Genomic DNA, 18905 nt, shown 5'->3' with positions numbered 1-18905 from the left:
CATGGTAGCGGGATCCCCTAATGGCAGTGGTATCTTTCAGTAGGATAATGTCCCTGCCACATTGCTTAAATTCGTTCAAGAATAGGAAACATGACAAGAAGATCAAGGTGGCGACTTGTCCTCCAGATTTCCAAGATCTCAATCAATCGCTTCTCGGCCTTTTGGCTAAGATAAAGTGTAGTATCTGTTCTTATCAGTGGTTTAGTCTTTGGCCATTGATGCTGCATGGAGGGAGCAGGTGTACCAGGGCGTTCTGAGGAATCAGCTCAACGGCTGCCCCAATATGACCTGTTTCCTCCGGGTCTCGCCATGAGGTTGGGGGGTGTAAAGCTGAGGTACTTTTGTGCCTCGGGGAGTGGTGACCCTGAGGTGTTGAAACTCACTGGGTGTTATAACTCACTGAGTGAACGCACTGCACCATATACTCGTCACCTTTGGCACTCACCCTTGGTATCCCGGCCTTCTGGCTAGGATCAGGGAAATTCTTATAGATCTGGCCGGATGACCGGACTGTATATCTGCACTCATTCAGTTATTTTATTTTTTTTTGTATGTCACTGTGCCATGTTTCGTGTTTTTGTTTGTACACAGGATTTGTCAGGATGTGGTAGCCCTTCTGGATATCCCTCCTGGCGGTCTAGGGTAGGTGTGTGTGGCCATCAGGTTCCTCACCTCCCTGCAACCCCTGGGCATCTTGGCTTTGGTCAAGATGCCACCAGTATACGGCTCCTCGGCTGATACCTTGGTTAACGCCTAGGTTGAAACCAGGAGCATTTTCGGTCCCTTAGTAGCTTCGGCGAAAAGAGACATCGAACCTGGATCCTTGCAGGTGCCTTTTGGCCCGGAGGTGAAGGGTAGGTTTGTTGGGGGGCCTCTTTCCTGTTGGAGAAGGGCTTAGTGATAGACCTCATCCTTTGTGCATGTTTTTTAGTGTGACATGTTTGCACTTTTTCATGCACTTTGGGTTATAGAGAGCGCTTGCCTCGGCTCTAAAAATAACAAAAAAAAAGGCAAAAAAAAAAATTATTGAGATGCAGATAAGTGCTTGGCCAGCATTCTTGGGACTATTAATGTTTGCCGAATTAGCAGGATTTCTAATTCATGGGATCAGAGTACAAAATTCAGGTTACCTGCAGCCACCTCCATAGGAAGTTTTGGCAAGTCGGAACCAAAAACTTTTTATATGTTCTACATCTTTGGCAAAACATTAACCTTTCTGATATACTTCATTAAAAAAAATGTATCTCCTTTTTATAGAAATCATGGCTTATAAAAAATAAAAAAATAAAAAAATAAAAAAAAAGACCACTAGGAGTCCCCATACCATCCAAAATATAATCCAGCTGCAGCATCATCTTTGTCCCAGCTGAAACACAGGCAGGAACAGGAAGTGAGGGCGGGACTAGAACGCCTCTGTGCTCACTCCTGTCCTGTCTATCAGACTCTTGTTTAAAAACAGAGAGGAGGGGGATACAGAGCAGCCTACAGTGATTGGATGAAGAGACCCAGCACAGCACAGCAGACTCAGGGAGGAAGTGAATGCATGGAGAGTGAAGGCGGGCTTGTTTCAGACACAGCGTTTCTGAGCAGTGGATGTTCAAATGAGTGAGCAGCAGAATGAAGGAATTTGTGATCCAATTACAGAAGTAAGACACATGAAAAAGACTTGAAAGAATCTACATGACCTAGTGAGTAACAGACATAACAAGTATGCTTTAGGCTCACGAGACAATATCTATATAGATGCATTAATAAATGTATTAATTATTATGATTTAATGCAGAATCCAGACTAAAAAATAATGTTTATTTTTATACTAAATTTGAAAGTAAAATTGAAAATAACAAGCCAGATTGAAATCATCAAGAGAATTTTACTAAAACAAATGCAGGCCAAACATTTCCATAATCTCCTCCCTCTGGGATAGAATGTGAAATATAGATTAATGTAAATTCCCATAGAAAATGGCAATCGCTGGAAGTGTCACATTTCTGATGTACCGGAATCCAAATCTTCTTATTAAATATTCCTTTTAAATTGAAATGCCATCAGGAACTCTTATTTATGAAGACAAAGGGTTAAAGGGGTTCTCTGGTGGAAAATATATATATATTTTTTCATCAGCTGGTGCCAGAAAGTTAAACAGATTTGTAAATGATTTCTATTAAAAAATCTTTACCCTTCCAGTACTTATTAGCAGCTGTATGCTACAGAGGAAATTCTTTTCTTTTTGAATTTCTTTTTTGTCTTGTCCACAGTGCTCTCTGCTGACACCTGATGCCCGTATCAGGAACTGTCCAGAGCAGGAGAAAATCCCCATAGCAAACCTGTGCTGCTCTGGAAAGTTCCTGACATGGACAGAGGTGTCAGCAGTGAGCACTGTGGACAACACAAAAAAGAAATTCAAAAAGAAAAGAATTTCCTTTGTAACATACAGCTGCTAATATGCTAATAAGTACTGAAAGGATTAAAGGACATCTGTAGTCCCCTTCGGATAAGGCATAAGTTATAGATCCCAAGGGGTTCAAGCGCTGGGGCACCCCAGGATCTCCAGGACGGGGCCGCGGCAGTATGCTGGAAAGGGGGCGTTCCGTTCCCGCATGAAGAGGTGGCTGACATGCCCCCTCCATGTACCCCATAGAGATACATGGAGGGGGCGTCTTTCTGCTGGGGACTAAACTGCACGTCATGCAGACTGCCGGGGGCCCCAGCGCTCGGACCCCTCACAATCTATAACTTATCTGCTATCCTTTTGATAGGGGAAAGTTATGTTACGCTGGAGTATTCCTTTAAGATTATTAAATAGAAGCAATTTACAAATCTGTTTAACTTTCTGGCACCAGTTTATTTAAAAAAAAAAAAAAACAGAATACCCCTTTAATGGCTTATAAGTGGAGGTCCGCAGGTTGAAGACCACTGGTATTGGAGGTTATACTCACGTGTCCCCGCCGCTTCGGACCTTCACCGCTCGTCACCGCTGCCCTGGATGTCGCCTTCCATTGCTGTCGCCGCGTCCCGGGGTGTCCCCGACGCTCCGGCAAGCCCTCTGCTTCCCCGGCATCCTCGCTCTCCGTCGCCGCCATCACGTCGCTACGCACGCCGCTCCTATTGGATGACGGGACGGCGTGCGCGATGACGTGATGACAACGATGGAGAGTGCCGACGATGCAGGGGATCCCAAAGAGGACACGCTGGAGCCCCGAGGACAGGTAAGTGATCGTCAGCGGACCACACGGGGCACCGTAAACGGCTATCCGGTGGCAGCTGAAGCAGTCTGCACTGCCGGATAGCCGTTTATGCGATGGCCCCGACATACAAAAGCATCATATGTTGATGCTGCCTTCAACATGCGATGGCCTCTGAGAGGCCATCGTATGTTGAAATGATCGTAGGTCGGGGGGTCACCGTATTTATTTTGGTGACTTTGTGCTACTCACTACCGTATTGCTCCGACTGTCTCAGTTGTATCGGGACCCAAGCTTCCTGCTTGTTGCAGAAGTTGGGCTCCATAGACTTACTATACAACTCAACTCTTGAAGGGGGATGAGGAGAACAGCGAGCCATGGAGTGAAGCTCTGAGCAGGATAGAACACCCACACCATGACAAACCAAAAATGTTCTCTCTCTCTCTCTGTGATGCTTTAAAGGGACCAGAACCTTGCGTTACAGGGGTTCGCTTCACAGCCAGGTACGGACCCTCTGATGAGTGGTCTGCCAAGCCTACATACACAATGACACATTTTTGGTCGTATCAACAGCAAACAGACATGCAGCCAGAGTGACCACTGGGTTTTCGTTGACCTCTCCCACCAAGGCCATTTAGTTTGGTGCGGTAGCCACCTCTAGGAAAAGTCATGGTTATTCTAAACTTCTTTCATTTAAGAATTATGGAGGCCATTGTGCTCTTGGGAACTTTCAGTGCAACAGAATTGTTTTTGGACCCTTCTTTAGATCTGCGCTTCCACACAATCCTTTCTCTGAGCTCTACAAGCAGTTCTTCCCTCCTCATGACTTGTTTTTTTTTTTTGCTCTGATGTACATTGTCAGCTGTGAGACCTTATATACACAAGGCTGTGTCTTGTCCAATCGGCTGAATTTACCACAGGTGACTCTCACGGTGGAGAAACATCACGCAAATGATCAGGAGAAATGGGAGCAGCCGGCGCTAAATATCATGTGTCATAGCAAAGGGTCTGAATACTTATGTTCTTTTTTCCTTTTAATACATTTGCAACAATTTCACAAAACTTTATGTGGATGTGGAGACGCACAAAACACACAGATGCATGTGCACATACAAAAATCAGAAAAATGTAGTACGGCTCAACAATTAGATAATCCGAGGTATGATTGGATATAACCTATAAATAAATTAGATGTCATTAAAGGGGTACTCCGCTGCTCAGCGTTTGGAACAAACTGTTCAGAACGCTGGAGCCGGCGCCTGAAGCTCTTGATGCCATAGCCCCGCCCCCTCATGATGTCACGCCCCCTCCCATAGACTTGCATTGAGGGGGTGGAGTGTGACATGAGGGGGCGGGACTATGGCGTCACAAGCTTTATTAAAACCTATTATAGTAGTATGCATTTATATATCTGCTGATTATTTTATACAATTGTATCACTACTTTCCTGTCACAAGGGCCCTTGTAAGAAGCATTTCAAGGTCCTGGAGTGGCCTAGCCAGTCTCCAGATCTCAACCCCATAGAAAACCTTTGGAGGGAGTTGAAAGTCCTTGTTGCCCAGTGACAGCCCCAACACATCACTGCTCTAGAGGAGATCTGCATGGAGGAATGGGCCCTGGGTCAGGATTAATACATTTGTATTATATGTATTTATTTTAATAAAACCTATATGTATTTGAAGCACGGTCTCTCAGCTCAGTAAATTTTATCATGTAATACAGGTGATAGCCTTTAGGTTTTGGATATATTTGTTTTCTAGTACATGTGCACATACAGTCGGGCAAAAAAGTATTTAGTTAGCCACCAATTGTGCAAGTTCTCCCACTTAAAAAGATTAGAGAGGCTGTAATTTTCATCATAGCTATTCCTCAACTATGAGAGACAGAATGAGAAAAAAAATCCATAAAATCACACTGTCTGTTTTTTTAAAGAATTTATTTGCAATTTATGGTGAAAAATAAATATTTGGTCAATAACAAAAGTTCATCTCAATACTTTGTTATATACCCTTTGTTGGCAATGACAGAGGTCAAACGTTTTCTGTAAGTCTTCACAAGGTGATGTCTTGCATGGAGCCCTAGATCGAGGGAGATTATCAGTGGTCTTGTATCTCTTCCATTTTCTAATAATTGCTCACACAGTTGATTTCTTCACACCAAGCTGCTTGCCTATTGCAGATTCAGTCTTCCCAGCCTGGTGCACGTCTACAATTTTGTTTCTGGTGTCCTTCGACAGCTCTTTGGTCTTGGCCATAGTGGAGTTTGACTCTGAGGTTGTGGACAGGTGTCTTTTATACTGATAACAAGTTCAAACAGGAGCCATTAATACAGGTAACGAGTGGGGGACAGAGGAGACTCTTAACCCTTTAACGACGCAGGACGTATATTTACGTCCTGCGCCGGCTCCTGCGATATGAATCTGCATCACATCGCGTCGGTCCCGGCACTCATCAACGGCCGGGATCCGCGGCTAATACCACACATCGCCGATCGCGGCAATGTGCGGTATTAACCCTTTAGAAGCGGCGGTCAAAGCTGACCGCCGCTTCTAAAGCGAAAGTGAAAGTATCCCGGCTAGTCAGTCGGGCTGTTCGGAACCGCCGCTGTGAAATCGCGGCGTCCCGAACAGCTTTCAGGACACCGAGAGGGCCCTTACCTGCCTCCCTCGGTATCCGATCGACGAATGACTGCTCTGTGCCTGAGATCCAGGCAGGAGCAGTCAAGCGCCGATAATGCTGATCACAGGCGTGTTAATACACGCCAGTGATCAGCATAGGAGATCAGTGTGTGCAGTGTTATAGGTCCCTATGGGAGAGATCAGTGTGTGCAGTGTTATAGGTTCCTATGGGACCTATAACACTGCAAAAAAAAAAAGTGTTAATAAAGGTCATTTAACCCCTTCCCTAATAAAAGTTTGAATCACCCCCCTTTTCCCATAAAAAAAATTAAACAGTGTAAATAAAAATAAAAATAAACAAATGTGGTATCGCCGCGTGCGGAAATGTCCGAACTATAAAAATATATTGTTAATTAAACCGCACAGTCAATGGCGTACGCGCAAAAAAATTCCAAAGTCCAAAAAAGCGTATTTTGGTCACTTTTTATACCATTAAAAAATGAATAAAAAGTGATCAAAAAGTTCGATCAAAACAAAAATCATACCAATATAAACTTCAGATCACGGCGCAAAAAATGAGTCCTCATACCGCCCTGTACGTGGAAAAATAAAAAAGTTATAGGGGTCAGAATAGGACATTTTTAAACGTATACATTTTCCTGCATGTAGTTATGATTTTTTCCAGAAGTACGACAAAATCAAACCTATATAAGTAGGGTATGATTTTAACCGTATGGACCTAAAGAATAATGATAAGGTGTCATTTTTACCGAAATATGCACTGCGAAGAAACGGAAGCCCCCAAAATTTACAAAATGGCGTTTTTTCTTCGATTTTGTCGCACAATGATTTTTTTTCCCGTTTCATCGTGAATTTTTGGGTAAAATGACTGATGTCACTGCAAAGTAGAATTGGTGACGCAAAAAATAAGCCATAATATGGATTTTTAGGTGGAAAAGTGAAAGGGTTATGATTTTTAAAAGGTAAGGAGGAAAAAACGGAGGAGTCCTTAAGGGGTTAAAGAAGAAGTTACAGGTCTGTGAGAGACAGAAATCAGAAATCTTGCATGTTTGTAGGTGACTAAATACTTATTTTCCACCATAATTTGCAAATAAATTCTTGAAAAATGATGGATTGATTGACAATTTGATTTTATGGATTTTTTTTTCTCATCATGTCTCTCATCTTTTTAAGTGGGGGAACTTGCACAATTGGTGGCTGACTAAATCCTTTTTTTTTTTTTTTGCCCCACTGTATGTATATACAGATATGCATACACACATAATACATACACATACATATATTCAGATCTCTGTACACACACAATACATACACATATGTATATTAAATGCACAGTATATAGCAATAATGACAGCCTGGACATGACCTTGGAGTGACCATGGATCCTGAAGTCCATATCTGCTTTTAGACTATTCTCTCCAGGGATAATTCTGTTATGTGATCATACAAAGCAATGGAGTCTAAAAATACTGACCCCTGATCTCTAAACAGAGTGTCTAATGTAAACCGTATACCCCCAAGTACCACATAGATATCAGCCATTCCATACGGAGCTTTGGCAAACTTAGCTCTGCTACGTCTGTATAGTGTGTGACATTGGTCTGAGCAGCCAGGACACGGGAACACATGTTCTTTGACATTTCGGCCATGTTTCTGGGTGCGTGGCATCACTTTTAGCTGGGATGACCTTTATGGCGTCTACAGCTCCTGGTTTTAGTAGCATCAGAGGGTTTCCCCGGTGTCTATTTAAGGAATGGAATACACAGCGAACAGGCGGCAGGAGGAATATGTCACAGAGATGACACCATAGGGGGTCATTATATTCCAACAATTCCTGTAGAATCCACTGTGAACTGTCTGGACATGAGACATATGGTACGAGAAGATCTCAGCCTGGACACTACAAGTCATACAGAAAGAGCCGCATGAAGGCGGCAGCTTACGTTTAAGATTTTACATGACATAGAATAAAACTATGGAAACAAATTAGACACATTGGACGTGGCTGGACGCGTCATTTTAATAACACAAATAAGTTCCAGATTTTAGTTGTTAAATCCTGGATGATGTGTAGTGACAGCGATTCTATCCTGAAACCTTCTCTAAACAAGGAGATATTTTCATTGATTCGAATCCTTGGATTTGTTACCATGGACACAAAGATCACTGACATATATACTCCGACTTATCAGCTGAATTGTCTGTGCGTATATGACATTTATCCTGCCCTCCTGACTGTACACAGAATATCTATCTATCTATCTATCTATCTCATATCTATCTATCTATCTCATATCTATCTATCTCATATCTATCTATCTCATATCTATCTATCTCATATCTATCTATCTCATATCTATCTATCTATCTCATCTCTATCTATCTCATCTCTATCTATCTATTTCATATCTATCTATCATCTATCTATCTATCTATCATCTATCTATCTATCTATCTATCTATCTCATATCTATCTCATATCTATCTCATATCTATCTATCTCATATCTATCTATCTATCTAGCAACAGAAGAATGCAGCAGCACACTGCCAGCACAAGGATATAGGTGAAACATGAACATGCAGATAAAACATGGAGAGCTATACAGCTATGGTGTAATAGATGCAAATGTGAAACTATGAAATAGTGAGGCACTTAGCTCGCAAATTTGTCTCCGCCGGCGGTCAAATAGCTTGGACCGTCCCGCCGCGATAAGGTGGCCTCATTGGGACGGACCCTACACTGTGAATATGCCTCTGTGTGAACAGTTCAATAAGCATGGCAGGGTCTGGAACTGGAACATCCAAGACACCTTATATACACACCTGATAGAGGTGGGTGGGGTGCAAGGCCAACATGGAGGTAGCCACTCCCCCGTATGTGCAATACAGACAAAGAATAAGTCAGCCAGCACTTTAGTTGATACCAAACTATTATATGGACCTGGCCTGCAGGTGCACGCTACTAGGCTAAATATACAGCAACAGAAGAATGCAGCAGCACACTGCCAGCACAAGGATATAGGTGAAACATGAACATGCAGATAAACATGCATCCTGGCTGACTTATTCTTTGTCTGTATTGCACATGCGGGGGAGTGGCTACCTCCATGTTGGCCTTGCACCCCACCCACCTCTATCAGGTGTGTATATAAGGTGTCTTGGATGTTCCAGATCCTGCCATGCTTACTGAACTGTTCACACAGAGGCATATTCACAGTGTAGGGTCCGTCCCAATGAGGCCACCTTATCGCGGTGGGACGGTCCAAGCTATTTGACCGCCGGCGGAGACAAATTTGCTCACTATCTCATAGTTTCACATTTGCATCTATTACACCATAGCTGTATAGCTCTCCATGTTTTATCTGCATGTTCATGTTTCACCTATATCCTTGTGCTGGCAGTGTGCTGCTGCATTCTTCTGTTGCTGTATATCTAGCCTAGTAGCGTGCACCTGCAGGCCAGGTCCATATAATAGTTTGGTATCAACTAAAGTGCTAGCTGACTTATTCTTTGTCTGTATCTATCTATCTATCTCATATCTATCTCATATCTATCTATCTATCTATCTATCTATCTATCTCTCTATCTATCTCATATCTATCTATCTCATATCTCTCTCATATATATCTATCTATCTCATATCGATCTATCTCATATCTATCTATCTATCTCTCATATCTATCTATTTCATATCTATCTATCTATCTTTCTATCTTTCTCATATCTATCTATCTATCATCTATCTCATATCTATCTCTCATAAGCTATATATCTATCTATTTATCTATCTTATATCTATCTTAGATGTATCTATTTTCATACCTATGTATCATCTACCAATTATAGATGTTTTTTATTCTAAGATACTTTTTCACCCGTTGCCGTGCGGTTGCCTAGTGACCAATAAACATAGCAATAAGGAGGCCGCTGATCCTTTTGATGTTCCATAGTGATTGTCCTCCTTTAGGAATGTTACAATGTATTTAGCTTACACTTGTTTATAAAGGTTAATGGGCGCAAATTCTTCCAACATTAGATATCGCTATAGTACCCAGTGACAGAATAAAGGTATATATATATATATATATATATATATATATATATATATATATATATATATATATAATGTATATGTCTGCTCCTGGTGCCCGGCAATAAATACACCATAACAACCCAACCAATATTTTAGAGATGTTTTATCATCAAAGCATATCTCCTCTTTTTACCTTAAAGGAGTACTCCGGGATCTGAAAACGTATGCCCTATCCAAAGGATAGGTGATAAGTGTCAGATTGTGGAGGGTCTAGCCGCTGGGCCCCTCACGATCTCCCGTACGGGGCAGTCTGCAGAAAGAGGGTGTGTCGACCACCGCACAAAGCAGCGGCAGACACCCCCTCAATACAACTCTATGGGAGACGGAGCGCTGCATTCGGCAATCTCCAGCTCTGCCATATGCTGTGGTTGACACGCCCTTTACGCGGACTGCTGGGGCTCCATACGTGAGATTGTGGGGGGCCCCAGTGGTCGGAACCCACGCGATCTGAAACTTATATACAATGGATACATTTTCAGATCCTGGAGTACTCCTTTAATTTGTTAATAATCATCAATAAAAATATTTCCTGTTTTGGGTTTACAACCCTTATGCAGACCTATGTGTCTCCATGGTTACAGACTACAATCCCTGCGTAGTCTGGTCCTGCAGTCATGTGTTTTTCTTGGTGTATCTAGTTCTTGCTAGTAATTTTAAAGAAATGATGTTGACTTTTTCATCGAATAATTTTTTTTTTATATATTTTTTGCAGGTTTCGATTGCTATGTGGAAATTCAGGTACAATACCCTGGAAGAGAACATGAGGCGAAAAGCAGCAGGGTAAGTGTGTTATTTATTACCAAAATACCCTATATAAAGGGATTATCCAGGATGAAAATAACAGTTCCCCCCCCCCCCAGAAACAGCACCACACCTGTCATCAGGTTGTGTTTGGTATTGCAGCTCAGTTTCATATAAGTGAATGCATCCGAGTTGTAATGCCACATAGATGCCCCATTGCATGACTACATAATTTATCAGTGAACTCTACTGCCACATTGTTAGCCAGTGATGGTGGGCGTCAGCAGCAGATAGCAGCTGACACACACCATGTATGGAGCTGGCTTTGTTTCTGAGCACATCACATACTCCCTAAGTAAGAACAATGGATGTCACCAAGATGTTAAAAAGATACTTGTTTCATAATAATTTGAGTACATAAAGAGACAAAATTATGACAATTTTTTTTAGAACAGATTACAGTGGTACCTCAACAATGACCTCAACATACAATTTTTTCAAATCTTTTCTGGATCATTGTATATTGAACCCAGAATCAACATACAATGCTACGGACAGTCCAGATCTGTGAAACGTATTAATGACTGCAAAACTGACTAATCAGAATAGGCATTATACCGGTAAAACCCCTGTATTACTGAAGCGTATGCACTGACTGGTGTCTGGTAGTGCCCCCTACAGTACAGGGAGGTACTACATGTTCTTTACGACTCTACCTGTGCCAGGGTTAGCTGCTTCTGTGGACACCAGGTGGGGGTGGCTCCATGTTACTTTTTAGGACTCTGTGTACTGTACAGGATCCTGAAGAAGCTCTTTATTACTTTTATATGTAAGGATTTACTTTACAGTATCTGTATAAGTTATCTACTTATTTTTCTTTAAATGGGTACTCCGATGGAAAACTTTTTTTTTTTTATTTATTTTTATTAACTGGTGCCAGAAAGTTAAACAGATTTGCAAATGACTTCTATTAAAAATTCTTAATCCTTCCAGTACTTATTAGCGGCTGTATACTACAGAGAAAATTATTTTCTGTCATGACCACAGTGCTCTCTGCTGACACCTCTGTCCATTTTAGGAACTGTCCAAGATTTTTTAATAGAAGTAATTTACAAATCTATATTCAAGACGTTCGGCACTGCTTACTTCTGTACCTTCAGCGAACGGATTCTAAGTCGCTATAGCGGTGATGGATGTGATGGTGCTCGGACACATGTAAGAAATTAACCTTGGTACACTTGATAGAAGAATGAAAAAGTCGGCACTCACCAATATTCCAATTCAGCAATATTTATTTCACATATTCACAACCTAGTACATATGCACAGGAGGACAGCAGATGGTAACGGGGGGGGGGGGTATCACAGAGAGGCAACACCGGGGTTTCGCACTGGATAGTGCTTCAATGGGCCCGTTGAAGCACTAACCAGTGCGAAATCCCGGTGTCTCCTCTCTGTGATACCCCCCACGGTACCATCTGCTGTCCTCCCGTGCATATGTACTAGGCTGTGAATATGTGCAATAAATATTGCTGAATTGGAATACTGGTGAGTGCTGACTTTTTCATTCTTCTATCAAGTGAATTAATATACAAATCTGTTTAACTTTATGGCATCAGTTGACTTGAAAAAAAGTTTTCCGCCGGAGTACCCCTTTGACCACTTAGGGACCCAGGGTGTACAGGTACTCCCTGAAGCCCTGACACTTAAGTACCCAGGGGTACCTGTATGCCCGTGATAATTCCAGTCCCCTCAACTCACTGGGCAGGGAACCGACTGGGATGCCTGCTGAAATCGATCAGCAGGTTCCCAGAGCAAACCCCTGGGGGTGGTCCTGAGACCCCCCCCCCCCCCATGACAGCGATCATCTCTGGTGAGCCAGAAAAAAAGGGTGATAGGTGGTGTCCGCGACACCACCTATCACCCTTTACCAGCAGGATCACGTGATTGATTGGTCCAGACGACCGATCAATCACCGAGCCTACTGGTAGGTGATCGAGCGACGATCAGGCAAGTCGGGGGTCTCTCACCTGTCCATCCGGGCAGGCAGGGGTCCCTGGCATCGACGTGGAGGGTCCCTGGAGTCGGCAGCATCGGTGGCAGCAGCGTCCTGAGAGGCGGTGGCAGAATACAGCAGGAGTTGATGTGTTCGCTTCCTGCTGTTGCTAAGCAACAACTCTGAGCATACACAGCCAAAGGGCATGCTGAGAGTTGTACTTTTGCAACAGCTGCAGGTTTGCCCCCCCATGTGAATGTACAGGGGTTTATAGTGAGTTTCCCGCTGCAAGTTTGAGCTGTGGCAAATTTTCCAGGTAAAACGCTGCATATACATAATCCACTACACAGTTACCCCCCCCCCCCCCCCAATAAAAATACAAAAAAAAAGGCTTGCACGGCACTGTTTCCAAAACGGAGCCTCCAGCTGTTGAAAATCAACAACTCCCAGTATTGCCGGACAGCCACTGACTGTCAAGGCATGCTGGGGGTTTTGCAACAGCTGGAGACACTCTGTTTTGGAAACACTGCGGTTTGGGAAACACTGCCCAATTTAGGCCTCAAATGCGCATGAAGCATCTCGCTTTGGAGCCCTGTCGTATTTCAGGCAACAGTTTAGGGCCACATATGGGGTATTTCCGTACTCAGGAGAAATTGTGTTAGAAATTTTGGTGGGGTTTTTCTCCTTTTACCACTTATGAAAAGGTAAAGTTGGGGTCTACACAAGCATGTTAATGTAAATATTTTTTACACTAACATGCTGGTGTTGCCCCCTACTTTTAATTTTCACAAGCGGTAAAAGGAAAAAAAGACCCCCAAAATTTGTAACACAATTTCTCCTGAGTACCGAATTACCCCATATGTGCACGGAAAGTGCTCTGCGGGAGCACAACATGGCTCAGGAGTGAGAACACCATGTACATTTGAGGTCTAAATTGGTGATTTGCACAGGGCTGGCTGATTTTACAGCAGTCCCCATTTTGGAAACTATACCCCTCACGGAATGTAACAAGCGGTATAGTGAGCCTTAACACCCCACAGGTGTTTGACAAATTTTCGTTAAAGTTGGATGTGAAAATTAAAAAAAAAAATGTTTTCACTAAAATGCTGGCGTTACCCTACAGTTTTCATTTTCACAAGGGAAAATAGGAAGAAAAGCCCCCCAAAATATGTAGCCCCATTTCTCCTGAGTATATAAATACCCCATATGTGGATGTAAAGTGCTCTGCGGGAGAACTACAATGCTCAGAAGAGAAGGAGCACCGTTGAGCTTTTGGAGAGAGAATTTGTCCGAAATTGAAGGCCACGTGTGTTTACAAAGCCCCCATAGTGCCAGAACAGTGGACCCCCCTCCCACATGTAACCCCATTTTGAAAACTACACCCCTCACAGAATCTAATAAGGGGAGCCTTTACACCCACTGGTGTCTGACAGATTTTTGGAACAGTGGTCCGTGAAATTTAAATTTTAATTTGCACAGACCACTGTTCCAAAGATCCTTCAAACTCCAATGGGGTGTAAATGCTCACTGCACTCCTTATTACATTCTGTGTGGGATGTAGTTTCAAAAATGGGGTCACATGTGGGGGGGGGGGGGGTCCACTGTTCCTGCACCACTCAGAAGAAATGGTGTTACAAATTTTGTCGGCTTTTTCTCCAATTACCCCTTGTGAAAATGAAAAATTTGGGGTAAAACCAGCAATTTACTGAAAAAAATCAAATTTTTCAATTTCATATACATCTTTAGCGGAAATTTGTCAAACACCTGCAGAGTGTAAAGGCTCACTGTACCCCATGTTACGTACCTTGAGGGGTGTAGTTTTCAAAATAGTATGCCATGTGTTTTTTTTTTTGCTGTTCTGGCACCATAGGGGCTTCCTATATGCGACATGCCCCCCAAAAACCATTTCAGCAAAATTTGCTTTCCAAAAGCCAAATGTGACTCCTTCTCTTCTGAGCATTGTAGTGCTCCCGCAGTGCAATTGACATCCACACATGGGGTATTTCCGTACTCCGAAGAGATGGGGTTACAAATTTTGGGGGATTTTTCTCCTATTACCCCTTGTAAAAATGTAACATTTGTGCAAAAACCAGCATTTTAGTGAAAAAAAACCCATGATTTAACCCCTTAAGGACCAGGCCATTTTATACCTTAAGGACCGGAGCGTTTTTTGCAATTCTGACCACTGTCACTTTAAACATTAATAACTCTGGAATGCTTTTAGTTATCATTCTGATTCCGAGACTGTTTTTTCGTGACATATTCTACTTTAACTTAGTGGTAAAATTTTATGGTAACTTGCATCTTTTCTTGGTGAAAAATCCCAAAATTTGATGAAAAAAATGAAAATTTTGCATTTTTCTAACTTTGAAGCTCTCTGTTTGTAAGGAAAATGGATATTCAAAATATATATTTTTTGGGTTCACATATACAATATGTCTACTTTATGTTTGCATCATAAAATTTATGAGTTTTTACTTTTGGAAGACACCAGAGGGCTTCAAAGTTCAGCAGCAATTTTGAAATTTTTCACAAAATTTTCAAACTCACTATTTTTCAGGGACCAGTTCAGTTTTGAAGTGGATTTGAAGGGTCTTCATATAAGAAATACCCCATAAAAGACCCCATTATAAAAACTACACCCCCCAAAGTATTCAAAATGACATTCAGTAAGTGTATTTACCCTTTAGGTGTTTCACAGGAATAGCAGCAAAGTGAAGGAGAAAATTCAAAATCTTCATTTTTTACACTCGCATGTTCTTGTAGACCCAATTTTTGAATTTTTGCAAGGGGTAAAAAGGAGAAAATTTTTACTTGTATTTGAAACCCAATTTCTCTCGAGTAAGCACATACCTCATATGTCTATGTTAATTGTTCGGCGGGCGCAGTAGAGGGCTCAGAAGGGAAGGAGCGACAAATGGTTTTTGGGGGGCATGCCGCATTTAGGAAGCTCCTATGGTGCCAGGACAGCAAAAAAAACGCATGGCATACCATTTTGGAAACTAGACCCCTCGGGGAACGTAACAAGGGGTAACGTGAACCTTAATGCCCTACAGGTATTTCACGACTTTTGCATATGTAAAAAAAACATTTTTTTTTTACCTAAAATGCTTGTTTTCCCAAAATGTTTACATTTTTAAAAAGGGTAATAGCGGAAAATACCCCCCAAAATTTGAAGCCCAATTTCTCCCGATTCAGAAAACACCCCATATGGGGGTGAAAAGTGCTCTGCTGGCGCACTACAGGTCTCAGAAGAGAAGGAGTAACATTTGGCTTTTTGAAAGCAAATTTTGCTCTGGGGGCATGCCGCATTTAGGAAGCCCCTATGGTGCCAGAACAGCAAAAAAAAAACACATGGCATACCATTTTGGAAACTAGACCCCTCGGGGAACGTAACAAGGGATAATGTGAATCTTAATACCCTACAGGTGTTTCACGACTTTTGCATATGTAAAAAAAAATATATTTTTTTTACCTAAAATGCTTGGTTTCCCAAAATTTTTGCAATTTTAAAAAGGGTAATAGCAGAAAATACCCCCCAAAGTTTGAAGCCCAATTTCTCCCGATTCAGAGAACACCCCATATGGGGGTGAAAAGTGCTCTGCTGGCGCACTACAGGTCTCAGAAGAGAAGGAGTCACATTTGGCTTTTTGAAAGCGAATTTTGCTCTGGGGGCATGCCGCATTTAGGAAGCCCCTATGGTGCCAGGACAGCAAAAAAAAAACACATGGCATACCATTTTGGAAACTAGACCCCTCGGGGAACGTAACAAGGGGTAATTTGAACCTTAATACCCTACAGGTGTTTCACGACTTTTGCATATGTAAAAAAAAATATATTTTTTTTACCTAAAATGCTTGTTTTCCCAAAAATGTTACATTTTTTAAAAGGGTAATAGCAGAAAATACCCCCCAAAATTTGTTAAGCAATTTCTCCTGAGTACGGCGATACCGCATATGTGGCCCTAAACTGTTGCCTTGAAATACGACAGGGCTCCAAAGTGAGAGCGCCATGCGCATTTGAGGCCTAAATTAGGGACTTGCATAGGGGTGGACATAGGGGTATTCTATGCCAGTGATTCCCAAACAGGGTGCCTCCAGCTGTTGTAAAACTCCCAGCATGCCTAGACAGTCAACGGCTATCTGGCAATACTGGGAGTAGTTGTTTTGCAACAGCTGGAGGCTCCGTTTTGGAAACAGTGGCGTACCAGACGTTTTTCATTTTTATTGGGGAGGGGGGGTTGTATAGGGGTATGTGTATATGTAGTGTTTTTTACTTTTTATTTTATTTTGTGTTAGTGTAGTGTTTTTAAGGCACAGTCACACGGGCGGGGGTTCACAGTAGTTTCTCGTTGGCAGTTTGAGCTGTGGCAGAAAATTTGACGCAGCTCAAACTTGCAGCCGGATACTTACTGTAATCCTCCGCCCCCGTGAGTGTACCCTGTACGTTCACATTGGGGGGGGGGGGGGACATCCAGCTGTTGCAAAACTACAACTCCCAGCATGTACGGTCTATCAGTGCATGCTGGGAGTTGTAGTTTTGCAACCGCTGGAGGCTCCGTTTTGGAAACAGTGGCGTACCAGACGTTTTTCATTTTTATTGGGGAGGGGGGTTGTATAGGGGTATGTGTATACGTAGTGTTTTTTACTTTTTATTTTACTGTGTGTTAGTGTAGTGTAGTGTTTTTAGGGTACAGTCGCACGGGCGGGGGGTTCACAGTAGTTTCTCGCTGGCAGTTTGAGCTGCGGCAGAAATTTTGCCGCACCTCAAACTTGCAGCCGGATACTTACTGTAATCCTCCGCCCATGTGAGTGTACCCTGTACATTCACATTGGGGGGGAACATCCAGCTGTTGCAAAACTACAACTCCCAGCATGTACGGTCTATCAGTGCATGCTGGGAGTTGTAGTTTTGCAACAGCTGGAGGCACACTGGTTGTGAAACACCGAGTTTGGTAACAAACTCAGTGTTTTGCAACCAGTGTGCCTTCAGCTGTTGCAAAAGCTACAAACCCCAGCATGTACGGACAGCGGAAGGGCATGCTGGGGATTGTAGTTATGCAACAGCTGGAGACACACTGGTTTGCTACTTAACTCAGTGTGCCTTCAGCTGTTGCAAAACTACAACTCTCAGCAGTCACCGACAGCCAACGGGCATGCTGGGAGTTGTAGTTTTGCAACCACCAGATGCACCACTACAACTCCCAGCATGCACTTTAGCTGATTGTGCAAGCTGGGAGTTGTAGTTACACAACAGCTGAAGGTACACTTTTCCATAGAAAGAATGTGCCTCCAGCTGTTGCAAAACTACAGCTCCAAGCATGCCCTTTTTGCATGCTGGGAGCTGTTGCTAAGCAACAGCAGGAGGCTGTCACTCACCTCCAACGATCCAGCCGCACAGGTCAGTCCCTCGTCGTCTCTGCCGCCGCCGCTGCTCCTGGGGCCCCGATCCCAACATTAACGCCGGGGATCGGGGTCCCCAGCACCCGGGGTGCACGTCCCGCACCCGCTCACGTCCTCCGGAAGAGGGGCGGAGCGGGTTGCGGGAGTGACACCCGCAGCAGGCGCCCTGATTGGTCGGCCGGTAATCCGGCCGACGAATCAGGGCGATCGTGAGGTGGCACCAGTGCCACCTCACCCCTGCTGGCTCTGGCTGTTCTCTGACGGCCCCGATCAGCCAATAATTCCGGGTCGCCGGGTCACTGGAGACCCGATTGACCCGGAATCCGCCGCAGATCGCTGGACTGAATTGTCCAGCGATCTGCGGCCATCGCCAACATGGGGGGTCATAATGACCCCCTGGGCGATATGCCCCGATGCCTGCTGAACGATTTCAGCAGGCATCGGGCACCGGCTCCGCTCCAGATGGTTGCGGGGGGCGGTAAAACACATGACGTTCTCATACGTCATGTGTCCTTAAGGACTCGGAAATGGAGACGTATGAGAACGTCATGTGTCCTTAAGGGGTTAAACATCCAACTTTAACGAAAAGTTGTCAAACACCTGTGGGATGTAAAGGCTCACTGGACTTGTTATGTTCCTTATCGCTCCTTCCCTTCTGAGCCCTCTAGTGCACCCACAAACACTTAACATCCACATATTAGGTATTTCCTTACTCAAGAGAAATTGGGTTACAAACTTTAGGGTGTTTTCTCTCCTTTTACCCCTTGTAAAAATTAAAAAACTGGGTCTACAAGAACATGCGGGTGTAATAAAAGAAGATTTAGAATTTTCTCCTTCACTTTGCTGCTA

At 43.3% G+C, this 18905-nt stretch overlaps 1 protein-coding gene and 1 pseudogene across 2 annotated transcripts in view; both read left to right on the top strand.

Annotated features, from left to right (window-relative positions):
- The window catches only part of LOC130267421 (potassium voltage-gated channel subfamily A member 2-like), a 120004-nt gene that overhangs the window by 98793 nt on the left and 2306 nt on the right, over positions 1 to 18905 (top strand). For both annotated transcript variants that reach the window (XR_008843182.1, XM_056517222.1), the window contains one exon: positions 10631 to 10698. The gene's annotated coding sequence lies outside the window, so the exon portion shown is untranslated. The remainder of the gene's footprint in view (positions 1 to 10630; positions 10699 to 18905) is intronic.
- LOC130267902 (U2 spliceosomal RNA) lies at positions 146 to 293 on the top strand (annotated as a pseudogene).

Source organism: Hyla sarda, chromosome 4 (genome assembly GCF_029499605.1).
Source record: "Hyla sarda isolate aHylSar1 chromosome 4, aHylSar1.hap1, whole genome shotgun sequence".
Classification (NCBI taxonomy): Eukaryota; Metazoa; Chordata; class Amphibia; order Anura; family Hylidae; genus Hyla; species Hyla sarda.
This window is presented reverse-complemented; position numbering and strand designations above follow the sequence as displayed.